We start from the raw sequence: 25,799 nt of genomic DNA, 5'->3' as shown, positions 1-25,799 counted from the left end.
GAGACCAGCAAGAGGCTCCTGGCTCCTGGCTTTGATTCAGCACAGCTCCGGCCATTGCTGCCACTTGGGGAGTGAATCATCGGACAGAAGATCTTCCTCTCTCTCTCTCCTCCTCTTTGTAAAATCTACCTTTTCAATAAAGAAAAAATAAATATTAAAAAAAACACAACAAATACGGAGGAAAGGCTTCTGTCATAAAAAAAATCAAATCTTAAAATGCAAAATTCTGAACTTTCTGTATTGTGAGTTTTAAAATTTCTTATTTATAGAGCTAACAACTTTTGTCAACTTCTTTCTTTTTGCTTCCTAGATTTTTTCATTTCTTTATTTTAAGAAACTTATGTTGGGCATGATTAAGATGAAGGCAAAAATTTTAGGTATGTAGCAGAGGAAGAAAATAAATGTAGGCAAATAAATTTATTGCCTCCTAAGTGGTAGAAATAATGGTTGCACTGTTCTTGCCTGGCTGTAGTTAGGTCCTCAGAAATGTGGAATATGGCTTTATGTTGTATGGTGACAGCTTTGGAGATTCAACTTAGGCAAGTCAGACCAGATGACCTGAATAGTCACACCAGTTATATAAGTGCATTTTGTATTTAATCATTTTCATTCAATCAGGCAAAATTTCATAATTTCTTTACTTTGGTTGCTTTAAAAATATTATCAATTAGGTCATGTTGGATTGCAGTACCTGTCAGCATATATGTGGGCCAGACCTGGGTTTGGGCCAGGTTGGGCCAGTTCACACAGCACATGCTGGCTCAAGCAAGAGCCAGGATGGCATGTAAGCTAGGCTGGGTTGGGCTACAACACCAGCACTTCACATGAAGACGAGTTGGGTGTGGGACAGACTGGGTCAGCAAGCTGCACCTGCCTATGCGAGCTGAGACTACAGGAGGGTTGAGCCAAGTCAGGCTGCAGCCTTTTGGTGAATGCAAAGACTGGGGGTGGGTCATAGCAGACTGGGCCACAGCATACCCTGTCAAATGCAAGGACCCAGTGCTGTCAATGGGCCTGGTAGGAAAACTTCAGGAATTCCTCTGCTAGGTTGCTGCTTCCACTGGTGAGCATGAGGGCTGGGACTGGGAGTGGGCTGGTCCTGGTCCTCTAGCAACCATTAGATAGCATGTAAGCCCTGTCTGGGGGACAAGCCAGGCTAAATCAGGCTGCTTTTCTCACTGGTGTGCTTGCTGAAGTCATAATGGGTACAGGGCTGCTGGGCTAGGCCACAGCACCCATTGGCAAGTGCTGGGACTGGATGTGAGTCATACCAGACTGGACTGCCACATTTATCATCACATACAAGCCCAGGGGTCACAAGTGAGCCTGGTAAGGGAATTGTGAACACTTCCCTGCTAGGCTACAGTTCCTGCTGGTGAGCATGAGTCAGGGCTGGTGGTGGGCCAGGCTGAACAAGGCATCAGCATCCATTGACATACATGTGGGCCAGATCTGGAAGCAGACTGGGCTGAGCTATGCTACAGCACCCTTAGGTGTGCACAAGAGCCAGATGGGATGCAGACTTGGCTAGGCTGCAGTACAGGCCAGCATGTGTAAAAACCAGGACTGGGGACCTGCCTGGTAGGATTATTGGGTGTCACCCCAACTGAGTCAGAGCAACTGCTGGTGTGCTTAAGGACCAGGCCTGTGGTAGGCTGGGCTGGGCTAGGTCATAACACTTATTATTCACCTGAGAGATGGGGTTAAAGGTAGAACTAACCAGGCAGCTGCATTCACCATATGATCATTGGCTGGTATAGGTAACAGACTGAACCTGGACCTGTACTATCTGGTACGCACAAGATTCAAGTTTGAGATCACCCCAGGAGAGGATTCTGGGGGACTCAACAACTAAATTGTGAACTCAAATCACAAGATAAGTGATCTGACCTTAGAGTGCATATATTGAGACTAGCCCTCCTCAGCACACCAGATGCATACAGGGGAGATGTTAGTCAGCTCATCTAGGCCAGATGAGGAGGGAAAGCAGAGCAGAGCAGGTTGGACAACTCTCCTGGTCAAGCTCTGCAGCAAGGGTCTGGGTCTGTGAATGCACCAAGGAGAGCTTGATCAAACAACAGACTTTGGAAAGATTTTCTCACCCTGGTGCAATGAAACCAATAATGTTTCAGAACTATCAAAGCCAGTCAAGTAACACACTTGGAACACTCCTCCCCGCATGAGGAATTCTAAGACATAATCAAATGACTGTCCTTCATTCCCAGGTGCTGATGTAGTTTGACAACAAAGAATGGCTTTTTCCCCTTCCCCACAAGCTGATACAGCAGAAAAAAAAAAGAACAGGATTGAAACATTTGTCCCACTCATGCTCCTCCATGCTTGGATCCTCCCCACCCTGACTGGACTCCCACATGATCGTTCACCCCTCTCAATTCTGTAAACAATATTATTACCAAGCACCATTCAAGGATCCCATGGATAAACATGTTTCAAAGCCCTAACTGTTAATCTCACTTCTGGGTTACCTCTCTTGGAGTTTCTTTCTTATCTTGAGTCAGCTCCCAAGGGTTGGCCCTAATTTTTCAACTCCTAACAGCTATTACTACCTGCTGTATTTCCTGGGGTCCTCCTATCTCATCCCACCCAGGATTTGTAATGGTCTGATCCAATCTCCTTAGCTTCCCCTCTTAGATTTTGTCTCTATAAATACTGTTCACATACTGAGGGAACACAGTGTGAGGATCAATTAACATGCAGCCACTTCTGCCATTGTCATAATCACATTCTTTGGGGACATCTATTCACACTCAGGTGCCTGTCTTCCTCTTAGAATCTCTAAAACAAGAAAACTAGTTTTTCTCAAGTGTGTGCCTTTTCAGCTAGTAGACAGTGGCTGCTTACTACACACATAATGATTGTGGCACAAAATACACAAATGGCAAAATTCTGAGCTGCTGTAAGAGACGAAGCGACGCTCGACTTGATTACCCTGACCCACTAGGTTCATCTATAGTCAGCAGCCTGGCCTCTGGGGGCTGAGTTTTCCTTTCTTGACTTCTGCCTTTCCATCCAAACACTTCCCAAGATCAGCAACAAATTTCTAGGGTTTACTGTTCAGAGTCACATGTGGCAGACTTGGAATTTCGATGTCCCACATATTGGACGGGCAAGGGTGGCATCCTGTCTGTGTGGGTGCCTGTAGCTCTTCTCACCACGCCCACAGCAGACAGCAGTGGGGAGAATCTGTGGCCAACTAAACCCTCACCCAGACAAGGATTCAAGATCTCTTACTTTTTCTTCTTTTAAAGACTTACTTAGTTAGTTATTGTTGGAAAGTTGGATATACAGAGAGGTAGATCTTCCATCCGATGATTCACTCACCAAGTGATCACAACGGTCGATGTTGTGCCAATCTGAAGCCAGGAGCCAGGAACCTCCTCCAGGTCTCCCACACAGGTGCAGGGTCCCAAAGTCTTGGGCCACCCTTGACTGCTTTCCCAGGCCACAAGCAGGGAGCTGGATGGAAGTGGGGCTGCCGAGATTAGAAGCGGTGCCCATATGGGATCCCAGCATGTGCAAGGCAAGGACTTTAGCCACTAGACTACCACACTGGGCCCTACCTTTCATCTTCTTTAAGTCATCTCACATATCAGCTCTCCTGTTCCAAGATGATAGGATTAAAATATTGGCTTTCTCTGATTTTTTTTCTATTTCGGTATAATCATTAGATCTCTTTCTTATTTATTTATTGGCAAGTGACTTGGCAACTCCTTAGAATGTTGTCTCAGCAGTATCCTTTCCCCTAAAAGTGAAATTAGATTAAGTTCCTTTTTAAAAGCATGGCCAAGTTGTGGTTGTATATGTCTCCTGTCCACAATGCCAGAATGCTGTACTCTGTTTAGGATGCATGCTTCATCAGACGTTATGGTTGAAAACGGGACTAAAGGCTATGACTTTGGCAATTAGCTCTTCTTTAAGCAAGGGTTCTGTGAGTCTTTATCCTTGCACTGACACATAGACACATTGTGTATAGAGACTCTGATCCTGAATCTACAACCAGAGTTCCTGAATTTAAATTATTGCTCTGTAACTTGCTGCACAACTTTTGTCAAGTTATTTAACTTTGAGCACCTCAGTTTTCCTATCTTTTAAATTGGGGATAATTACAATCCATATTTCCTAGAGTTGTTACAAGGATTGAGTTATCAGCTTAAAATGAATTTAAAACAATGTCAAACACAGAAGTGTTTGCTTAAATGGCAAATGATGCATTTGGAATTAGATAACTGTTCTACTTTCACTCTTAGTCAGTGTTAACATATTATTACTAGAGTGGGCATTTAGCCTGGCAGTTAGGATGTCTCCCTCTCAGCTGTGGCTGCAGCACCCCACCACTATGCCAGTCTGGAAGCTGCAGACCAGGGGCCTGAGTGGTCCTAGCAGAAAGCACACACAGCATACCGCCATGCTAAGCCAGGGTCCTGCGATGGGGTCCTGGAGCAGACGCAGCTCGCTGGTGGCCTTTGGCAATTCCATGAAGCCTGAATTTTCTTGTCCAATTGGTCTCAGGCATGACAGGATGTCTGATCTGAGAGACCAGAGCCTGAGAGTGTGTGTCCTGGCATCAGAACGCATGATACATGTTGTGCTGCCTCCTAAGCTGACTTGCGTAGGGAAGGGGATCACGCCCTGGGGCACATGAATATGAGTCAGCCTGTTCCTGTGAAACAGTTGAGGCCCTCAGATGCTTCTTCATGAGACAACAAAAAGTCAGTGACTTCTCAGAGTGGCAGTGAAGATGTGGAGGCCACTTGCCTCAGAGGAAATTTTTCTGGTTTATGAGATGGACCTGTTAGCTGAGACAGAGAGAGATTTCTGAATCTGGGACAAACAAGACTTCTCTTAATTAGCAGGAAGTAGCTGCAGAAAATGAGATGAATCTATATCCTTCAGCAACCCTGAAGAATAAGGGTCAGAAATCTGTGAGGGGGGGAAGCAAAATGAGGTGACTGACTAACTTAGACACCCAAATTGGAAGCCCCACTTCACCTGCCCTGTGTAGTACTGTCTGCCTACCTGTCAATCAAATGACATCTTTCCCAGGATGTACTTAACTCTCACCCAGGACTTGGGGGTGGTATTATGTGATCACGTCCTTTTTACAGCTTCACAAAAAGCTAGACAATGCGAGGGGCGGTCTCTCTCCCCACTGTGGACACAAGATGAAATTAGAAACATTCCTCTCCCACTTGTACCCTCCCTGCCCACTGTATCCCATTGCACAGTGTGTACTCCTGGCTCTTGATTCCAGCTTTCCACCAATACACTCCTTGGGACACAGTGATGCTAGCTCAAATAATCCGATCCCTGCCTCCCATGTAGGAGATCTAGCTAGAGTGTAGTCCTGGCTCCTGGCTTGAATCCTGGCCCAGGCTATTGCATGCATTTTGGGGAACTGATAGGCAGGTGGAAGTTTTCTGGTTTTTTTTTTCTGCTTATCAGATAAACAAAAAATTAACAGTATATTATCATTTGGAACAGGTGGAAAATGTTTTCACACGCTGCAGCCTGAGTTCCAGAATGAATTTAACTAAATTATAATTGTTTTGCTTAATTTTGAAAGCTTCCAGTTATTCTTTCTCTCTCTTTCTCTGCCTTCCTTCCTTCCTTCTCTTTTCCTCCTTCTTCCTCCCTTCCTTCCTTTTCCCCCAATTGGGAAATAATCCCTGTCCGTTTTCAGCCATTGCGGCCATATGGGAAGTGAACCAGTAGACAGATCCCAAGGCTTTGGTCCATCCTCTACTGCTTTCCCAAGCCATAAACAGAGAACTGGATAGGAAGTGGAGCAGCTGGGACATGAACCAGTGCCCATTGGGAATGCCAGAACTTTCAGACGGAGAATTAGCCAATTGAGCCATTGTACCAATCCCTAAACTTTTGAATATGTTTATTTTTGCTGGTGAAACATATTACAAGAGAACCATCAAGATAAATCATTTGGAGGGGTAGCACACAGGCACAGCAGGTAAAGAAGTCTTCTGTGATGCCAGTATGCTATTTTGAGCACCAGTTTCAGACTTGGCTGCTCCACTTCCCATTCAGCTTCTTGCAGCGGATGGTGGCCTGAGTTCTTGGACCCTGCCACCCTGTGGGAGACCCAGATGAAGTTGTAGTCTCCCGCCTTTGGCCTTGCTTATCCCTGGGTATTGCACCCATGTGGGGAGTGAACCAGTGGATAGAAAATATCTCTCTGTGTCAATCTGTCTTTAAAGTAGGTGAATCTTTTTTCTTGAAAAGATTTATTTATTTTATTGGAAAGGTGGATTTCTAGAAAGGAGGAGAGACAGAGAGGAAGATATTCTGTCTGATGGTTCACCCCCCAAGTGGCCGCAATGGCCAGTGCTGATGTACAGTAACTGTTTAATAGAGACTATCATATCCAGATGTGAGGATACAATGCAGTAGGCATCTCTACTTCCAGACAAAGATGGACTGCCAATGAAACTGTTAACTATATCTTGACAATAGGATGCTGGACTCTTTGCCATTATCCACAATGATGGACATACGACTGTTTGTGAAGACCTATACTATAGTAATAATATAGAGGAACTCAGTGGGAGGTGGGGAAGGACTTGGGGAGGGGATAAGGGAAATTCCAGGGCCTATAGAACACTATCATAAAATGGTAATAATAATAAAAAAGTGTTTTTTAAAGATTTATTTTTTTTTATTACAAAGTCAGATATACAGAGAGGAGGAGAGACAGAGAGGAAGATCTTCCATCCGATGATTCACTGCTCTATCAGAACCTCTCGCTATGCCAGATCTTGTGCATACTGGATTTATTTATTATTTTAATTGGAAAGGCAGATATACAGAGAGGAGGAGATACAGAAAGGAAGATCTTCTGTCAGCTGATTCACTCCCCAAGTAGCCGTCACACCCAGAGCTAGCTGATCCGAACCTGGGAGCCCGGATCTTCTTCTGGGTCTCCCACGTGGGCAGAGGGTCCCAAGGCTGTGCTTGATTGCTTTCACAGGCCACAGGCAGGACACTGGATGGGTAGCAGGTCTGCTGGGATTAGAATTGGTGCCCATATAGAATCCCAGTGCATGCAAGGTGGGGATTTTAGCCACTAGGCTGCCATGTTGGACCCGAAAACAGTATATTTTTCAAGAACATTCTTTGCATAATTTGAGAAAGCTTTGTATTATTATGAAAACTGAAGATAGATTCTTGGTGCAAATAATTGTAAACATATTTTTCCCTGATCCAAAGGTTAGTGGCTATCACAAGTTATGAATGACTCTAGACGGTTCTTTGGTGTGGTCAGCTTCTAACCACCAACCCTGAGAACTCAAGATTCTCCCGCAGAACCCAAAGTGCTCTCAAGAAATTCTACCTGCTTTAAGAAGCCACTGCTTTAAAAACAAAATTGTTGAAATTTATTTTTTTAAAAAAGATTATGTATTTTGAAAGGCAGAGTTACAGAGAGGGACAGAGGGAGAACTCTTCCATCCTCTGATTCATTCCTCAAGTGGCTACAATGGCCCAGGCTGGACTAGACAGAAGCCAGAAGCCAGGAACTTCCTCCTGGTCTCCCGTGTGGATACAGAAGCCCAAGCACTTGGAACAACTTGGCTTTAGGTGGAGCAGAAGTGACTCCATGAGGAGCAAGTCCCTGACCTGCCTTATCTCAGACTGACACTCCCTTCTCGGGAATGCCCGTCCCACCCCATTGTGACCGTCCTGATCTTATCTCAGTACACAGACGGGATGAGGGCCCTGCTCCGCTGCTGCTTTATCTCGTTGTCCCCTATCCCCAGCATGTAATGTATATAAGATCAAGGGCTTGTATACCTTAGGTGGTCATTTTCTTCATGTGGGCTCCCCACTTCGCTACCCAATTGGAACTTGTCCTTGACCATCTCTCATAATGGAATAGTCAGTCACACTTTCCCCTAAGACCCTTTGCCTAGACTAAGTCTCTCTCTTTCAAGCATCTCCAAACTTTCAAGGGTTGTTCCCAGATTTTCAGATCCTCAAAATCACCAGGAGTCTGAAGTCGATCCAAGTGCACAAGGATGGTTTATTCAAGCTCAGCACATCCGAGCCTGGGTTTTTGATTGAGAGCAGGCAGCTGGTTGATTCACCGGCCAGCCGCAGGCCAGGACCAACACCCCTTACTGGGAGTGTGGCCCCAAGCAGCACATTCATAGGGTTTTTATAGGGGCAGTCCACAATAGCTTGAAAGGGGGCAATTCACAATAGCCTGCAAGGTGAGGGAAAATACCACACATTCCCAACCTATCTGGACAGCCCATGCCTCCAACAACTAAGGGAAGCACCCACTTAATTACTTGGAGCCACCTGTGAGATAACCAGACTTAGGTGGGCCTTGATTCATAAGAATTGGGACCCATCAGTGCTAAAGCTCACATAGGCCGTTTGGCCAGCAAGCTCACACAGTTTCTTAGTAGTAATGAGCCATGAACAAATGGTTGGGATTTTGATATTGAGGTTCTTCAGAAGCATCCACGGATTCATTAGCAGGGCGCTGGATTGGAAGTGGAGTAACCAGGGTTTGAACCGCACCCATGTGGGACTCTGGCATCTCAGTGGCGGCTTCAGAGTGGCATTTAGAGCATAGTGCTGCCATGTCTTTTAAATGTATGTGTTTTTATTATGTTAGGGTAATGAATCAGAAAACTCTCCAAAAACAGTCTCTTATTCTTTTTTAAAAAGATGTATTTATTTTTATTGCAAAGTGAGATATACAGAGAGGAGAGACAGAGAGGAAGATCTTCTGTCACATGGTTCACTCCCCAAGTGACCACAATGGCCAGAGCTGAGCCTATCTGAAACCAGGAGCAAAGAGCTTCTTCCAGGTTTCCCACGTGGGTGCAGGGCCCCAAAGCTTTGGGTCATCCTTGACTGCTTTCCCAGACCACAAGCAGGGAGCTGGAGGGGAAGCAGGGTTGCCGGGGTTAGATCTGGCTCCCATATGGGATCCTGGCGCATTCAAGGTGAGAACTTTAACCACTATGCTATTGCGCCGGGCCCTAGTTTCTTCTTTTTAAAAATCTTATCTAAAAAACAAAAACAGGAGGCCTCCATTCTGCTGATGTACTCTCCAATCGCCCAGAGCAGCCAGGGCTAGACCAGACTGAAGCCCGGAGCTCAAACGTCCATTTAAGTCTCCCACATGGATACCAGGATCTCCAGGACTTGTGTTACCACCTGCTACTGGTGCACACCAGCAGGAAGCTGAGTACTGAATTGGAGCCAAGCCTGGAACCCAGTTACTCCGATCTGGGCTGAGTCTCATGCCCCTTCCCCACCCAGACCCCAGAAAACTTGCTGTCCCTACAATAATCTCTTTATACCACTTATTACCATTTTACACATGGGACGGACCCCACCCAGCTCACTGTGTGCTCTTGCTGGGCAGTGCCCTGGCACCATGCAATGGGCCTCTGGCTCAAGGCCAAACCGTGAAATTGCTGGAGCCTCACCCACCCCTCGGCCTCCAGCCCCCAGAAGTGCCTGCTTCTGGGGCCTGCTGCGTGTGCTTGCTTGTGCTTCTGGGTCTCAACCCCTCCCTGCAGCTTCGCTTACCCACCGGCCCTGACTCATTCTCACAGCCACAGCTACACTTCAGGAAAGCTTCCAGTTTCCTGCAGGCCTTCCAAGTGGGCAGAAGCTGTTTGATTTGATTTGGTTTTCGTGCCAGATGCCTCTCTCCAGGAGCCTTGATACGGGTACCTGGGGCTGGTCTGGAAGGCTATCACTGCTTGCAACTTTTCATATCGCAAGCAAACTGGCATACTCTGCTTCCGCTGAGCTTCCAAGGGAGCTCTCTGTGTGCAGGCTTATAACATGTTCCATTATTCACCAGCTGCCTAGTCCAATCCAGTCTCTGGTGGCCTAAAATTAGGCTGCTGCTTCTCAGACTGGAGTCAGCTGGTCACACAACAGTCACAGCCCTTCCAACAGACAGTGGTATGATAGAGAAGTGACAGGATAAACAGGGCATAGCTTCCAGAACCCTCCATTTGTCTGAGTAGTAAATGATTTAGCATCATAGCAAATGTGAAGTCATTGAATTAAATAAAAAGATTTGTGAATCCTCGGGATAAAGCTTGTGACTTGAGGATATTTCCAGCTCTGAGTTGTTCGGCAGCCTGTCCCTTCTCCTGCTCTCCCCTTCCTCCCACCCTCGGATCACCAGAAGTCTACGTTCATTTTCCTCTGCCTTAGGGACAAAAGCTGAAGCAACAATGGCTTAAGGCATCTTCTACTGCTTATCGGTTTTGTGTGCTGGTAACCTACACGCAGATCTTCCCCCAACATCATCCTCATTCTAAACGCAAGCATTTTCAAAAGATCCTCTACTTTGTAACTCATTCTAGGGTGTCTTGCTATGTACCCCAGGGTCCAGTCTGTCTTTATTTCCTGTTTGTATCATACCTGAAACAAATTCCCACTGACTAAGTGCTCCAAAAAATGTTTATTGGATGAATGCATTGCTCACTCTTCTGAAGTCTAAAATGAAAATCACTTCATTAATCTGATGCAAACTAGCGTGAGGCAATGCCACTCACCATTTACTTGGCAAGTAGTTTAGCGAGGGTAAGGTACGATGTTAGTGGTGGTGGGCGGTCAGCTGCGGTGGAGCTGGAGTGGCACTCCACAGCACTTAGCACATTCACAGGGAGACCATGCACCGTCTCACACTGCTGAGGGACAGTTTGACCAGTACTTGCTAACCATATTTTCATATTCTTGACTCAATCATTTATCCTAGGGGCTGGCATTGTGGTGGAGTGAGTTAAACCGCTGCCTGTAACATCAGTATCTTAGATGAGCTGCTCCACTTCCAATCCAGCTCCCTGTTCATGCACCTGGAAAGCAGCAGAAGATGGACCTAGTACTTGGACCCCCTGCCACTCACGTAAGAGACCAGGGGGGACTTCCGCGCTGCTGGCTTTGGCCTGGTTGAGCCCTGGACATTTCACTGTTTGGGAAGAGAACCAATAGCTGAAGAAGCTCTCTGTTTCTCACCTTTTTTCTATCACTTTGACTTTCAAATAAATAAATGCAACTTTAAATAATTCATCCTAAGGAAATAATGAAATTCATGTACAGTGATATCAAATATACAAATGAGGGACTGATCACAGGAAATATGGCATTTTCACATGGTTATTATCTCAGAAGAATATATTCAAAGACTATTTTGTGACACAGGAAAAGATTCTTTAAGGTGTGAAGTGAAAGAGTATCTCCAAAACACTGTTAGAGAAATTTTAAAAGACACAAATGAATGTGTAGATACCCATGTTAATGGATTGGAAGACTTACTATTGCTAAGATGTAAATGCAACCCAAGACATACCACAGAGTTAATTTGATTCTATAATCCAGACATGCACAGAGTTGTGTGTAAAGATACTAATTTATGAAGAACTATACTACAGTAATAATATAGGAGAACTCAATGGAAGGGAGAAGGGAGCTTGGGGAGAGGAGAAGGAAACCCCAGGGCCTATGGAACTGTATAATAAAATGATAATAATAATTTTAAAAAGTAAAAAAAAAAACTATACAAAACAATACTGATTTGTTTTTAATACTTTGAAATAAAAAACTGGAAATAATCTAAATGTCTACCAGTGGATAATAATTATGATAGTCTGTACATCAGAAAGAGTATGTTGTGGTTATAAATAAATCTGTGAGTCTGCTGTTTTTTTTTTTAACCTGCAAGGCCTCTCAAAGGCATGGTAAGGGAAAGAAAACATAAAGCAAAAATCTTTAAATAATCACTTTCATCTCCTTAAAAGGCAGTGTGACAGAAATAGAGAGAGATCTTTCATTTGCTGGCTCACTCCCCAGAAGGCTTGCAGTAGCCCAGTGCTGGGTCAGGTTAGAACAAAGAGCCAGGAACTCCATCTGAGTCTCCCACATGGGGCAGGGAGGGGGCAGGGTGGCATGCCTGAGGACCCAGGCCATCCTCCCTTGTTTTCCCAGGCCACAAGCAGGGAGCTGGATGGGAGGTGGAGCTGCCGGGATTAGAACCAGTGCCCATATGGGGTCCCGGGGCATTCAAGGCGAGGACTTTAGCCATTAGGCCACGCTGCTGGGCCCCCGATTTTTTTAAAAAAAGATTTTCCTCTGGTTATTTATTTCTTGTTTCCTAACTACCATCAAAGTTGAGACTCTTCTTATGTCTATTGGCCATCATGTTGCTTCTCTTCCTAAAAATAATAATAATAATAATAATTTCACTTATTTGAAAGAAAGGAGAGACAGTGATAGTTCATTCTCCAAGAGACTACAGTGCCCAGGACTAGCCAGGCTAAAGCCAGGAGCCTGGAGCTCCATCATGGTCTCACACATGGGAGGCAGGGGTCCAAGTACTTGAGCCATCCATCTCTTTGGTGCATTAGCAGAGAGCCAGACTGGATGGGAGCAGCTGGAACTTGAACCAGCACTCACCTCAGATGCCCACATTGCAGGCGGCAGCTTAACCTGCTGTAATATAACATCAGCCCCAGGGTAAAGCCTTTTCTTAAAAGCTAAATGTTCATTTATTTATTTCCTTTTGTTGTTTGAGAGGAAGAGGAACAGAGAATGATTGAGTAAGGGAGAGAGCGTGTGTTTGCAAGCACTCCCGAGGCTAGGTCACTTCCCAAATGTGTGTAATGGTCAGGGCTGAGCCAAGCAGGAAACCAGCAGCTGGGAACTCCCTCCAGGGGTTGCCTATGTGTGTGATAGGAACCCAACAAGTTGAACATCTCCATTCCTTCCTAGGGCATTCACTAGCAGGGAACTGGATTTGGGATTTGGGACTATGACTGGAAGCCAGACATTCAGTTATGGGACATGGCATGTTTTAGAAGAAGATTCATTGATTTTTATTGGGAAGGTAGATTTACAGAGAAAGAGAGATAAGGAGAAAGATCTTCCTCCACTGGTTTACTCCCCCAAATGGTCACAATGGCCAGAGCCGAGCCAGTCCAAAGCTAGGTATCAGAAGCTTCCTCTTGGTCTCCCACATGGGTACAAGGTCTCAGGGTTATGGGACCATCCTCTATTGCTTTCCCAAGCCATAAATAGGGAGTTGGATGGGAAGCGGAGCAGTGGGACATGAGCTGGCATCCATATGGAATCCTGGTGTTTGCATGGGAAGGATTAGCCAACTGAGCCATTGTTCCAGCCCCAGGTCATGGCATTTTAACCATCCTGTCCTGTAGGCCAAATACCTGTCCTATGATAAAGTTGAAACTGTGTGGAGTTATACCAGGTTTGAAACTTTTCAACTGCAGACAACAAAATACCTAGCTGAAGTTTATATAAGACAGTGTTCCTAAATGTCCTACTCAGCATTTTGTCAGGAGTGTTACCCCACACTGGGGGATGGTTACAATCTTGGACCTTCAGGGGTCAAATGCTACCACTTCCATTCAGACACTGAACACATCAAAACTGCCACTCCCTTCAATCCCCATTCCCAGGTGCTGCAAATTGTGTGTCACAACCTGTGGTTGAGAACCCCCAAGTTACATAGTGAGGCTGGATATTGTTACCACCTAACAAGAAGCTCAAGGCACGGAGTTCCAAAGGTTCTTGATGTTTTGAGGAACCAGGGTCTCTCCATCTTTCTAAGGTCTGTTGCAGAGGGATGTTGATTTTTTTCACCTTCAGCCCAGATCTTATGGGAACAAGATGGCTGCCTACGTGTAATTCCCTAACAATTGCATCCAAAGTCGGAAAAGCAGCAATTTCTCTCAACAATTCCTTTTCACTAGGAGAGTTAGTCTTTTTCAGGGCTTCATCAATAGACTTCCCATCTGGTTCCATAACCGGGATTGGGTATTCTCTCATCCAAAGTGTATCTGTCATTTGCAGCCTCTGTAGAAAGAGGCAGGTGGGGAAGTCACTGTGAGTGTCTGTTGTTATGGCAGCCTCTTCAGACCTCCTGGCTGAAAGAAAAAACTGTGGTCTTGAGGTTAATATTATACCGTAGTGTGCAAAGCCACGGACATCCACATGGGCGTTGGTTAGAGCTGCAGCTGCTCTAGCTCTTTTTATTTTATAGTAATTTTTGAAAAAGATTTATTCTATTTTTGAAAGGCAGAGCTACATAGAGAGAAAGAGAGCCAGAAAGACAGAATGACAGAGATCTTCTATCTGCTGGTTCACTCCCCAAATGGTCACAACAGCCAGGGCTGGGCTGGCTTGAACCCAGGAGCCAGGAACTTCTTTGGGTCTTCCATGCCGGTGCAGAGGCCCAAAGACTGATCGTCCTCCACTGTCTTCCATGGCCATAAGCAGGGAACTGAATCAGAAGTGGAGCAGCCAGGACACAAGCTGGTGCCCAATTGGGATGCTGGAGCCACAGGTGGAGGCTTAGCTCACTATACCACGGTCCCTCCCCCTGCTCCAGTTCTGATCCTTAGTGCACCTGGGGAGCAGTAGAAGATTGCCCAAATGCTTGGACCCTTCCACGCATGTGAGAGACTTGGAAAAAGCTCCTGGTTCCAGGCTTTAGCCTGGCCCAGCCCTAGCTATTGTGGCCATGTGGGGGAGTGAACCAGCAGGTAGAAGACCTGTCTCTTCCTTGTAACTCTGTCTTTCAAATAAATCCATAAATCTTAGAGTGAAAAAAGAAAAGGGAAGAAGAAAGAACTGAGTTTCAGTCAAGAAAGTTTGTGGTTTGGAAAAAGTTAAAGTGCCGGTGACCTACCCTACCCTGCCCTCCACCTTTCTGTATCATTGCCTGATTCCGTTGCTTTAAAGATGAATTGAATTCAACAAGAATTTCAGATGATGCCATCATGTGAATGAAATGACTGGGGTACCAGGAGGCTATATTCAGGGACAACGAATTTTATCCTGCAGTTCATGCTTGCTATAGTTGCTATAGTTGATGCTTTACTTTGTGAAGAGCTGAGCTGCTGTAGTCATTGTACAAAAGCATAATGGCTCTGGAATATACCTTCTAAAATTTTCTCAGCTTTGCCTAATAGGATCAATGTAATTAAGTTTCTTTTTTTTAAAGATTTATTTATTTTTATTGGCAAGTCAGATATACAGAGAGGAGGAGAGACAGAGGGGAAGATCTTCCATCCGATGATTCACTCCCCAACTGACCGCAATGGCCGGTACTGCACTGATCTGGAGTAGGGGCCAGGAACCTCCTCCAGGTCTCCCACGCGGGTGTAGGGTCCCAAGACTTTGGGCTGTCCTCTACTGCTTTCCCAGGCCACAAGCAGAGAGCTGGATGGGAAGCGGGGCTGCTGGGATTAGAACCGGCGCCCATATGGGATCCCGGGGCTTTCAAGGCGAGGACTTTAGCCGCTAGGCCATGGTGCCGGGCCCAATGTTATTAAGTTTCTTCATCAGGCACTGAAAACAAAAAGAAACAAAGCATTTTAATTGAGAGATGAAAGTTTTATACAATAAACTGAATAAATCATGTAGCCCCTACAAGGTGATTGCTAAGGAAAACATAAAGTCATGGAGATCTGGTGTACAGGAGAAAGGATGGTCAGGGTAGCATTGTTGCAAAGGTGACAAATGGGCAAAGGACTAAAGAGAACTGAAGATATGAGCCATGTGGACAGGATGTGAGGAGTTCCAGGCAGAGGGACAGCAGGCCCTAACAAAAAAGGCAGGAGAGCAATTGACGCTTTTGTGGAACACTAAAGAGGTTAGTGTGGCAGGATGAAGCAATCGGAGGGCAGGGTAGCAGGAAGTGAAGTGAGAGAACTCAAAGGGACACAGACTGTACAGGCTTATTGGCCACTGTTGGAACTTTGATTGTTATTCTGAGAGTGTTGAGCAGCCCTGGGCTGGTTTGAGCAGTGGAGGATGTGATCTGCCATGGTTGTCCACATGTTGACTAAAGCCTGGAGGAAGGGCAGAAGTGAAAGCAGGGAGATCTGCTAGTGGCTTTCATAATCATCCAAGCAAGGTCAAGTTGGTTCTCACAAATGAGCCAGCAATGGAGGCAGAAAAAAGGGGTTCAGCATTTGGAAATGCTTGAAGTAGAATTGGCAGCTTATCCTGATAGGCTTGACGCACAGTTTCCAGGGTTTTGTCCTGAGTAGCTGGAGGGACAGAAGTGACATTGGCAGCGACAGATACATCTGTGGGGGAGGAATATCAAATGGGAAAGGTAAGAGGCATACAAGACACTCTACAAGAGGTGTCAACCAGGCAGATGGCTGTGTGGCTCCATAGTTTTACACAGTACATAGTTATCAACCTATGTATAGGTCTCAACAAATCATATGAAAAAGTCTTTAATATCTGGAAAATGATAACTGTTCAATAAGATGAATAGCAAAGATCCTTATCTCTGAAGGTACACTCATTAGCCATTCAACTTGTCCTAGGAATCATAAACAGTCGTGCCCCTTTAATTCAGCCAAACAAAGTTGGTTTTTTCATGACTCCACCTTGATTTTTATATACAGTGAAGCAATAATAGTACAAATGTCAGAGCAAATCTGAAAACAAAATAAAAACTCCATAATCTCACTGCCTAACCATCCTGTTTTTATTTTTTTGTGTGTTTCCTTTTGTCCCCTCATTTTGAAACATCTAAAATGATCAAATCATGCTGCATGTATACATATTTATCCTGGTTACTTCAAGTAACATTATCCCATGAACTATTTTCTGAGTCAACAACATGGTTTCCATAATTGCAATGTTTAGTAATTGCAGAATAATCCATATTTACTTGTCCTCTTTGCTATTGTTGCTCACCAAGACTGTTTTTAACCTATTACTATTATAGTCAGTGCTGCAATCTCATACGTTTATAATTTTTTCCCTCCTAGGATATATTGCCAAGAGCAGGTTTACTGGATCAAAGGGTATGAACATTTTTATAATTCTTGGTGCCAAATTGTGGAAAGGTTTGCATCAATTTATAATGCCAAAGGTTGGATCTTTTCCTAAGAAAATGAGAACAAAGAGTAAAGTAAAGCTAGAGTAATTTACAAAACATATTTCCTAATTCCATTTTAATGAAACTACCCAATCACGATTTTTAGCAAAGTTATTTAGCCTCAGCTCTTTTTTTTTTTTTTTTTTTTGTCAACTTGGGCGTTATGTCACACTTAGAACTTTACTTAGAATCAGACAAGCTTGTTCCTGGAACAAGGTATGCTCTTCAGTAATCTTTTTATTACTTGTACAGAGGTTTTTTTTTTTTTACTTACTTCAAAGTCAGAATTTGAGAGAGAGAGAGAATCTTCCATGTATCTGCTGGTTTACCCCTCACATGGCTGCAATAGCCTGGGCTACACCAACCCAAAGCTAGGAGACAGGAGTTTTATCTGGAGCTCTCACGTGAGTGACAGGGGTCCAAACAACCGTACCTTCCATTATTTTCCTAAATGTATTATTAAGGAGTTGAACTGGAAGTCGAGCAGCCAGGACTTGAACCAGTGCCTGTAAGGGATGCCGGTGCTACAAAGAATGACTTCACTTGCTGTACTACAGTTCCGGGTCTGAGAAATCATTTGAAAAACTATGTGTCATGGCGGGCATGTGATGCAAGGCTGAGAATGCTGCTGGGGATGCTCGTTATTGAAGTGTCTGAGTTTGGGTTGTGGCTCTGCTTCCAATTCCAACTTCTTTCTAAAGCACTTTCTGGGATGCAGCAGGTATTGGCTCAAGTGCTAGGGCCTTGCCATCCTTCTGGGAGACTCCGATGGGTACCAGAGTCCGGGCTTCCACCTGGCCCGGCTCCAGATAGTGAGGACATTTAGGGAGTAGATTAGCAGATGAAAAATCTCTTGTTGCCTTTCAAATAAATAAATAAGTAAATAATAAATAAAAAGTTGTAAATGATGACCATCATTCCCCATTTTTATCATTACTTTCTTACTGAAATATTTTAGTTTTACAGGTGACATTAGCCATTTTAACTGTACCAAGGCTGATCAATGAGTTAGGCCCAACCACACTTCCCTGGCCTAGATTAAGCCATTCAAAAATATTTAAGAGGTAAAATTAATTTGCTTTGTTGATTAATGGAATTTTCCCTTCCCTGTCTTCTTTAAGGGTGAAAGGAGGCAGATCCAGGGTGGGATGTTGAAGTGAAACCAAACAAGCTAGTTCAGACTGGGTTGATTATGCCTCAAGGTAATGCTGTCAGGGGAGGAACAGCACTACCAAGTGTATCTGTTCATTTAAGTCACTAAAATACCCTTGTTAAATGTCCATCATTGTTCCTTCTCTTCCCTTCCCTTCCTTTCCCTCAACTTGTCCTGATCAATTCAATCATAAAGTTTTTAGGTAAATGTTATGATTGAACAGGATGTAGCTCCCCCAACTCATGCAAGGTGTTCAATCCCCAAGTCTTACATTAGTGGTTGATGGATTAGAGTGGAGGTTTGCTTCAATTATGGTATCAGAAGTCAGGACCTTTGGAACTGGTTAGATTGGCTTAGGTTGCTAGGGAACAAGCCCTTGATGGAATCACCGTGGTCTTATAAGAAGTTGCGACTCTCTGTGTTTCCTGTCCTGAGTCGTCACTGTGTGAACCTATTTCTGACATCCATCAACCTCACCAGACACCTGAACTACTGAATCCACCAGTCTTGGACCACAACCCTTCAAACTGTAAGTGAAAATGAACCTTTCTTCTCTGTGTCTTAGTTCCAATAACAAAACATTGACTAATAGAGTGCGGCTGAGCAAGGCGGGCACCTATGCCTTCATGAATCTGGGGGCTTGGGGCAGCTTAGCGCAGCTGCTGAGCAAATGGAGTGCTGGAGCCAAAGTGCAGTGAGTCTGAGCAGAATCAGGAAACACTGTGTGGAGAGGGGTGACAGCAGAGATGGGAAGCTTTCAGCATGTGGGTGGTTCACCAAATAATGAAGTTGTTGAGGGGAATCTGACAATGGCTCCTTGCCATTAGAAGAAAATTAAGAATAAATAGAGTTGACCAGGAATTTAGGGGCTGGCACCATGGCATAGCATGTTAAGCTTCCACCTAAACACCAGCATCCCATATGGGCACCAGGTTAAGTCCTGGTTGCTCCACTTACCAATCTTGCACATTGCTTTATGGCCTGGGAAAGCAGTGGATGATAACTCAAGTTCTTGGGCCCCTGCACCTACACGAGAGACCCAGAGGAAGCTCCCGTGGCTTTGGACTCCAAGGTGTAGTTCCCATTGTTGCAGCCATTGGGAAGATCTCTCTTTGTCTTTCCTCCTCTTTGTAATTCTGCTTTTTCAAATAAAAATGAAATAATGTGTTAAAAAGAGCCAGGAATGTGCTTGCTTCAGCAGTGCATATACTAAAAAGAGCCAGGAATTCGGGACCAGCACCATGGCGTTGTGTGTTAAGACACCGACTGCAATGTCAGCATCCCATAATGGCACTGATTCTGACATGAACCTAATTAGGCAGGCATCTAGTTCAAAGAGACAGTTGCCCTGCCTATGTAATCCTTTCTGTCCACCTGAGGAGGTCGGTGTGATACAACCACTGCTCTTTCCAGCCCCTTAAAAGCCCATGTAAAAAGGAGCTTGCACTCTTGGTCTCTCTCGTGGATGGAAGAGACAGAGGAACGACTGAGAGGACCAAAGGTAGCAATTTCTCTCCTTCAGTGTCTCCTCTACCCTTTGCCTTCCTGGCTCACTCTCTCTCAGAACATGGCCCACATGTGTCTGTATTCCTCACCTCCTGAAAATACCTTACCACTTTTTTTTTTTTAAAGATTCATTTATTTTTACTGAAAAAACAAATGTACAGAGAGAAGGAGAGACAGAAAAATCTCCCCTCTTGCTGGTTCGCTTCAGCCGATCTGAAGCCAGGAGCCTCTTCCTGGTCTCCCAAGCAGGTGTGGTATCCAAATGCCTTTGAGTCATCTTTCACTGCTCTCCCAGGCCACAATCAGGGAAGTAGAGTAGCTTGGACATAAACTGTCGCCCATATGGGATCCCGGAGCTTGGAGGTAGATTAGCCCATGAGACACTATGCATTTTTTTTTTTTTTAAGATTTATTCATTCCATTACAGCCAGATATACACAGAGGAGAGACAGAGAGGAAGATCTTCCGTCCGATGATTCACTCCCCAAGTGAGCCGCAACGGGCCGGTGCGCGCCGATCCGAAGCCGGGAACCTGGAACCTCTTCCGGGTCTCCCACGCGGGTGCAGTGTCCCAATGCATTGGGCCGTCCTCAACTGCTTTCCCAGGCCACAAGCAGGGAGCTGGATGGGAAGTGGAGCTGCCGGGATTAGAACCGGCGCCCATATGGGATCCCGGGGCTTTCAAGGCGAGGACTTTAGCCGCTAGGCCACGCCGCCGGGCCCAGACACTATGCATTTTTTAAAGAGGTGTTGGTAGCTAAGCCTAAAATGCTTTCTAAGGAGAAATAAGAAGTCAGGATAATAAATATTAGACCCAAACCTAGATCACAACATATTGAGTCTCAGCTGCTCCACTTCTGATCCAGCTCCCTGTTAATGTGCCCGAGTAAGTAATGAAACAGGGCCCAAGTACTTGGGCCCCTGCACCTACTTGGGAAATACAGAAGAAGCTCCAGGCTCCTGGCTTTGGACTGGTTAGGTCTGGCTGTTGTGACCATTTGTGGAGTGAACTAGCAGATGGAAGATCTCTCTCTCTCTCTCTCTCTTTCTCTCTGTCTCTTCTCTTTGTGTAACCCTCTGTTTCAAAAATATATAAATAAACCTTAAAAATAAAAACAGCCAGGAATTCAATGCAGGTCTACCACCTGCATGTTAAGGATTTAACTACTGGAGTTTTCATTGCTGCCACCCCGAGTTTAAATTAGCAGTAAGTTGGAATCAGGAGTGAGGATGGGACTTGAATCCAGGTACTCTGATATACGATGTCTTGGCCAATGTCTTAACCACTAGGCCAAACACCAGAAAAGCATTCATGTATTTATTTATATTTATTTACAGATAGAACAGATAGGTAGGTAGGTGAGTAGGATGAGAGAGAGAGAGAACTTATTGTTCACTGCCCAAATGCCTGCAATAGTCAGAGTTGGTCCATGCTGGGAGCCTGGAACTCAGTCTGTGTTTCCCACGTGAGAAGCAGGAACCCAGATATTTGAGCCATCATCTGCTGCGTCCTATGGTGTGCATTACCAGGAAGCTGGAATCGGAAACAGCCAGGACTTGAACCCAGATACCCTAACATGGGATGCAGATGTCCCAAGTCTTTTTTTTTTTTAATATTTATTTATTTTCATTGGAAAGCCAGATATACAGAGAAGAGGAGAGACAGAGAGGAAGATCTTTCATCAGCTGATTCACTTCCCAAGTGGCCACAATGGTTGGAGCTGAGCTGATCCAAAGCCAGAAGCCAGGAGCTTCTTCTAGGTCTCCTACTTGGGTGCAGAGTCCTGAGACTTTGGGCCATCTTCAGCTACTTTCCTAGGCCAGAATTAGGGAACTGGATGGGAAGCGGGGCCGCTGGGATTAGAATTGGTGCCAATATGGGATCCCTGTGTGTGCAAGGCAAGGACTTTTAGCCACTAGGCTACCGTGATGGGCCCCAAAGTAGCATCCTGCTCTTTGTTTTTTCCATTTGAAAGAGTTCCAGATAGAGCCGGTGAAACAGACAGATCTTCTGTGTTTGCTGCTTTACTACTCAAGCGGCAGTAAGAACCAGGTCTGGGTTAGGCTAAAGCCAGGAGCCAAGAACTTCCGGGTCTCCCATGAGAAGAAAAGGGTTCCAAGCACTTGGGCTATCTTCTAGTGTTTTCCCTAGGCCATTAGCAGGAAGCTGGAAAGGGAGTAGAACAGCAGAGATACAATAGGTACCCACATGAATGCCAACATCAGATACAGCAACTTAACCCACTATGCCACAACACTACCAGTAACCCAAACAGCATCTTAACCACTGCAACAAACAGCCAGCCCTGATTTGTAAATATCATTCTCCCCAGGAAATTAGGATTCCTTAGAGAAATAACTGCTTATCAGCCTCATACAGGATGTAACAATATGCATTTAAAAATGTTAGAGATATGTGAAAGGGTGCTGATTTTCAAAAATTATTTTGTTTGAAAGGTAGAGAGACAGGTAGAGCTCCCATCTGCTGGTTCACTCCCCAATGCCTATGATGACTGAGGCCAAAGCTGGCAGCGGGGAACTCAGTCCAGGTCTCCCATGTGGGTGGCAAGGACCCAGTCACTTGAGCATCCCAAAATATGAATTAGAAGGAAGATGGAATCAAGAGTTGGAACTGGGAATCCAACCTAAGCATTCTGATGGAGGTCTTGAGTGTCCTAACTGGTATCTGAACTACTAGTCCAAATGTCTGCCCTAAAAGATTTATTTTTGTTTGTATTTGAAGGCAGAGTTACAGAGGGGGAGAGAGAGAGAGAGAGAGAGAGAGAGAGAGATCGTCCATTTGCTGGTTCACTCCTCAAATGACTGTGACGTTCAGTCTGAAGCCAGGAGCCAAGAGCCACCTCCAGGTCTCCCACGTGGGTGCAGGGCCCCAAGAACTTGCATCGTCATCCTCCCTTGCTTTCCTAGCCACATTAAAAAAGAGCTAGGTCAAAAATGGAGGGATGTCTATGCCCGGAAGCAGAAGGTTAGCCTATTATGCCACAACACTGCCATAAAAAAAGATTTTTAAGAGTTATTTGATGGGCCCGGCGGCGTGGCCTAGCGGCTAAAGTCCTCGCCTTGAAAGCCCCGGGATCCCATATGGGCGCCGGTTCTAATCCTGGCAGCTCCACTTCCCATCCAGCTCCCTGCTTGTGGCCTGGGAAAGCAGTCGAGAACGGTCCAAAGCTTTGGGACCCTGCACCCACATGGGAGACCCGGAAGAGGTTCCTGGTTCCTGGCTTCGGATCGGCGTGCACCGGCCTGTTGTGGCTCACTTGGGGAGTGAATCATCGGACGGAAGATCTTCCTCTCTGTCTCTCCTCCTCTTTGTAAATCTGACTTTGTAATAAAAATAAATCTTTAAAAAAAAAAAGAGTTATTTGATTTGCTCCCATTGCAGACTAATCTATTCTCATATTAAAGCTATCTTAATAGCCAGTTTTCAAAGAGTTAGACTTCTTACAACTAGATTTAGCTACCTTTTTAATGTTTACTTTCTCTAACCTTTCTTCTGCAGATGTTTAGGATAGCGTGAGGTATTGACTCAACAGAATTGACTTTGTTGTATTGTGTTAATACATAACCCGAGGCATAAAGCGTTGGGTAAATATTTAACAAAGAAACAAAAATGAGTGGACCTACAACGGGAAGGCATTCTGTTATAAGCACTGCGTGGTAAATAAAAGCCTGAACTCAGCTCATCACACCTGATGAGTTTGCAGAGTTTAATGTTTGAGGGAAGCGTTTCATGCTGGACTTTGCATTCAATACCTCAAGTTAGAATTTACATTGCCTCCACTTTCTTGAAGCATACATTATAAATGTCAAGAAAGAAGAAGAAAGAAATATTGTTAAAACCATATGATATTGTTTTCCATCAAACAGAAAGTTGTACTTTGAACTTTTGTCCATTTTTAAGACGTTTTGATGTAGGCAGGCGGAACCACTTAAGGTTCTTGAGTCGTGTTTAGTGGGATTCATCAGTTGAAGTGCTGTAAAGTCCCACACGGTAAATATTTAAAGTTGAGGTGACTGACTCCCTGATCATTGGACTCACAGTACTCTCGGCTGTCTCAGGACTTGATTTCTGGCCTTATTTTTCCCACTAGTGGCTGCCCCATAAGGCTATGTAATATTCAACATTAACGAGAAGAGCAACCTTTGCGTCAAACCCACTGTATGGTATGCAGCTGATGAAGAGCAGTCCTTGAATATGGGAAATGATTACGTCTTTCCCCTCGACCCAAATCTAGGTTCCGGGCATTTGCAATGTCTTAAGTGCCTATTCAGTGCTTTGCTCACAAAGGACTCAAGAAGAACGTGTTGACTCTTTAAAAACTTACTTGGATATGGGTCCTTGGAGACATGTTTCCTGGTCCTGATTCCCTGAGGCTCCTATAAAAATAGGCCATAACTGAAATGTGTTGCAGAAACAAGCTCCTGGAAATATGAAATTCTGGGTCATGCTTTTTGTCATTTCCACCAGTTGCTGTAGAATAAGCAGATCCATGAAATTGCGATTTTTTTACGTTCTTAAAGTTTTCCCTAGCACTCTTGGAAATGAAGAATTAGCTTAGGCGTTTAATTTTTTAGTTTTTGCAAATAAGAGTTATTTCTCTCTCAGAAAAAAAAAATTCCATAGAGTTCAGGACTTGACTTTTTAACCTCCATTAGTATGAATAAACATAAGCTTTCCAAAGACATAATTACGCACAGTTTTGTAATCCTCCAGGAAAATTCTGCAAAGTAATTAAGCACTGACTTAGAAAATACTTAATTTGCATCTATATTCATTAATCAAAGATGTTATTCTTTAGAGCTTCCTAGTTTGAACATTTTTATGCAGCAGAAACCAAAATGTCATTTGTTCCTTTTGTTCAGTATTTAGATTTCTATGGCATTGTGGTTTCTGGGCTCTGGCATCAGACCACTTGCTTTGAGCTCTGGGTTTACAACTTGCTAACTATGAAGTCAATTTAATTATTGGGTCTCAGTTTCCTTTCTTCAAAAGGGAGAATTAACTATATTATTGTAAGAGATCATTTTACGTGATTTTTTTCATATTCTATTATTTTTAGCACAGAGCTTCTATCCTAAAGGTTAACATGAAAGTTTTGCATCTGTAACTCCCCTGAGGAAAATGTCATTGATCTGTTGGTACCAGGCTGCTAGAGTGTTCCCTTTAAGGTTTTGGTAGGCAGCAACATACTTCATGATCTATTTGTATTTTCTGACTTGGACCACATTTGTGTTTAAGAAACTAAGAACTCCCAAGTACCTAAATGCTCTGGAGTAGTACCTTGTATTTCCACACCCCTCCTGGAGACTGACCATCTGATGTGTTGTAGGAGAACTGGCAGGACTCACTCAAGATATGGGGATCAAATGTGAGTACTAAGAGTGGGCCGGAACAAGTTGAGAAAGAGGTATTGTGTATTGCCACAGCCTTTGGCCTCCACGAAAGAGCCTGGGCTTTTGCGAAACACATTCTCTTTCATTTCTGCCCACCAGGGAAGTCATGCAGTCTGCAGGGACATTGTGCACTCACAAGGCTTTCTCCCACAGCGGTACTACTGCGTCTTCTACCTGGTCTCCTACAAGCTGTGTGTCAGGCTATACACATTTGTTCGTCAGAATGGATCTGTTCTGTTCATTGGGCACGTATAGGCAAATGGCCACAGTGGCCAGAGCTGAGCTGATTCAAAGCCAGGAGCCAGGAGCTTCTTCCAGGTCTCCCACACGGGTGCGGGTCCCAAGACTTTGAGCCATTCTCAGCTGCTTTCCCAGGCCACAAGCAGGGAGCTGGATGGGAAGCAGGGCCACTGGGACTAGAACTGGTACCTATATAGGATCCTGGCACATGCAAGGCAAGGACTCTAGCTGCTAGGCTACTGTACTGGGCCCAAGTGATAATCACTCTCATAAAACATGTATAATGGGAGGGGGTGGGGAGAATAACCTGGACAGATTTTAGATCCGTAAAACCAGTCTGTGGCTTTGAGAGCTATTGTTAATTTGTACAACATGTTCTAATGGCAAAAAGACTTCCTAAATTTGAACTTGAACTTGACACAGAGCAGCAATATGACACCTCTGTTGCAAGCAGCCTATTTTCAACTGTCAGGAAAACAAACTCAAATAAGACATATCTCTGAGATTTTGGTAGGGCACAACTGAAAGGGTGATGTCACTTTTCCTTTCTGGCCT

At 44.6% G+C, this 25,799-nt stretch overlaps 1 protein-coding gene across 1 annotated transcript in view; it reads left to right on the top strand.

Moving 5' to 3' along the window:
- Positions 1-18,462: 18,462 nt before the first annotated feature.
- HIPK3 (homeodomain interacting protein kinase 3) overlaps positions 18,463-25,799 on the top strand; it is a 123,312-nt gene continuing 115,975 nt past the window's right edge. The window contains exon 1 of the mRNA XM_058663196.1: positions 18,463-18,612. The gene's annotated coding sequence lies outside the window, so the exon portion shown is untranslated. The remainder of the gene's footprint in view (positions 18,613-25,799) is intronic.

Source organism: Ochotona princeps, chromosome 4 (assembly GCF_030435755.1).
Source record: "Ochotona princeps isolate mOchPri1 chromosome 4, mOchPri1.hap1, whole genome shotgun sequence".
Lineage (NCBI taxonomy): Eukaryota > Metazoa > Chordata > Mammalia > Lagomorpha > Ochotonidae > Ochotona > Ochotona princeps.
Note: the sequence above shows the minus strand (reverse complement) of the source record. Positions and strands in the feature narration are given on the sequence as shown.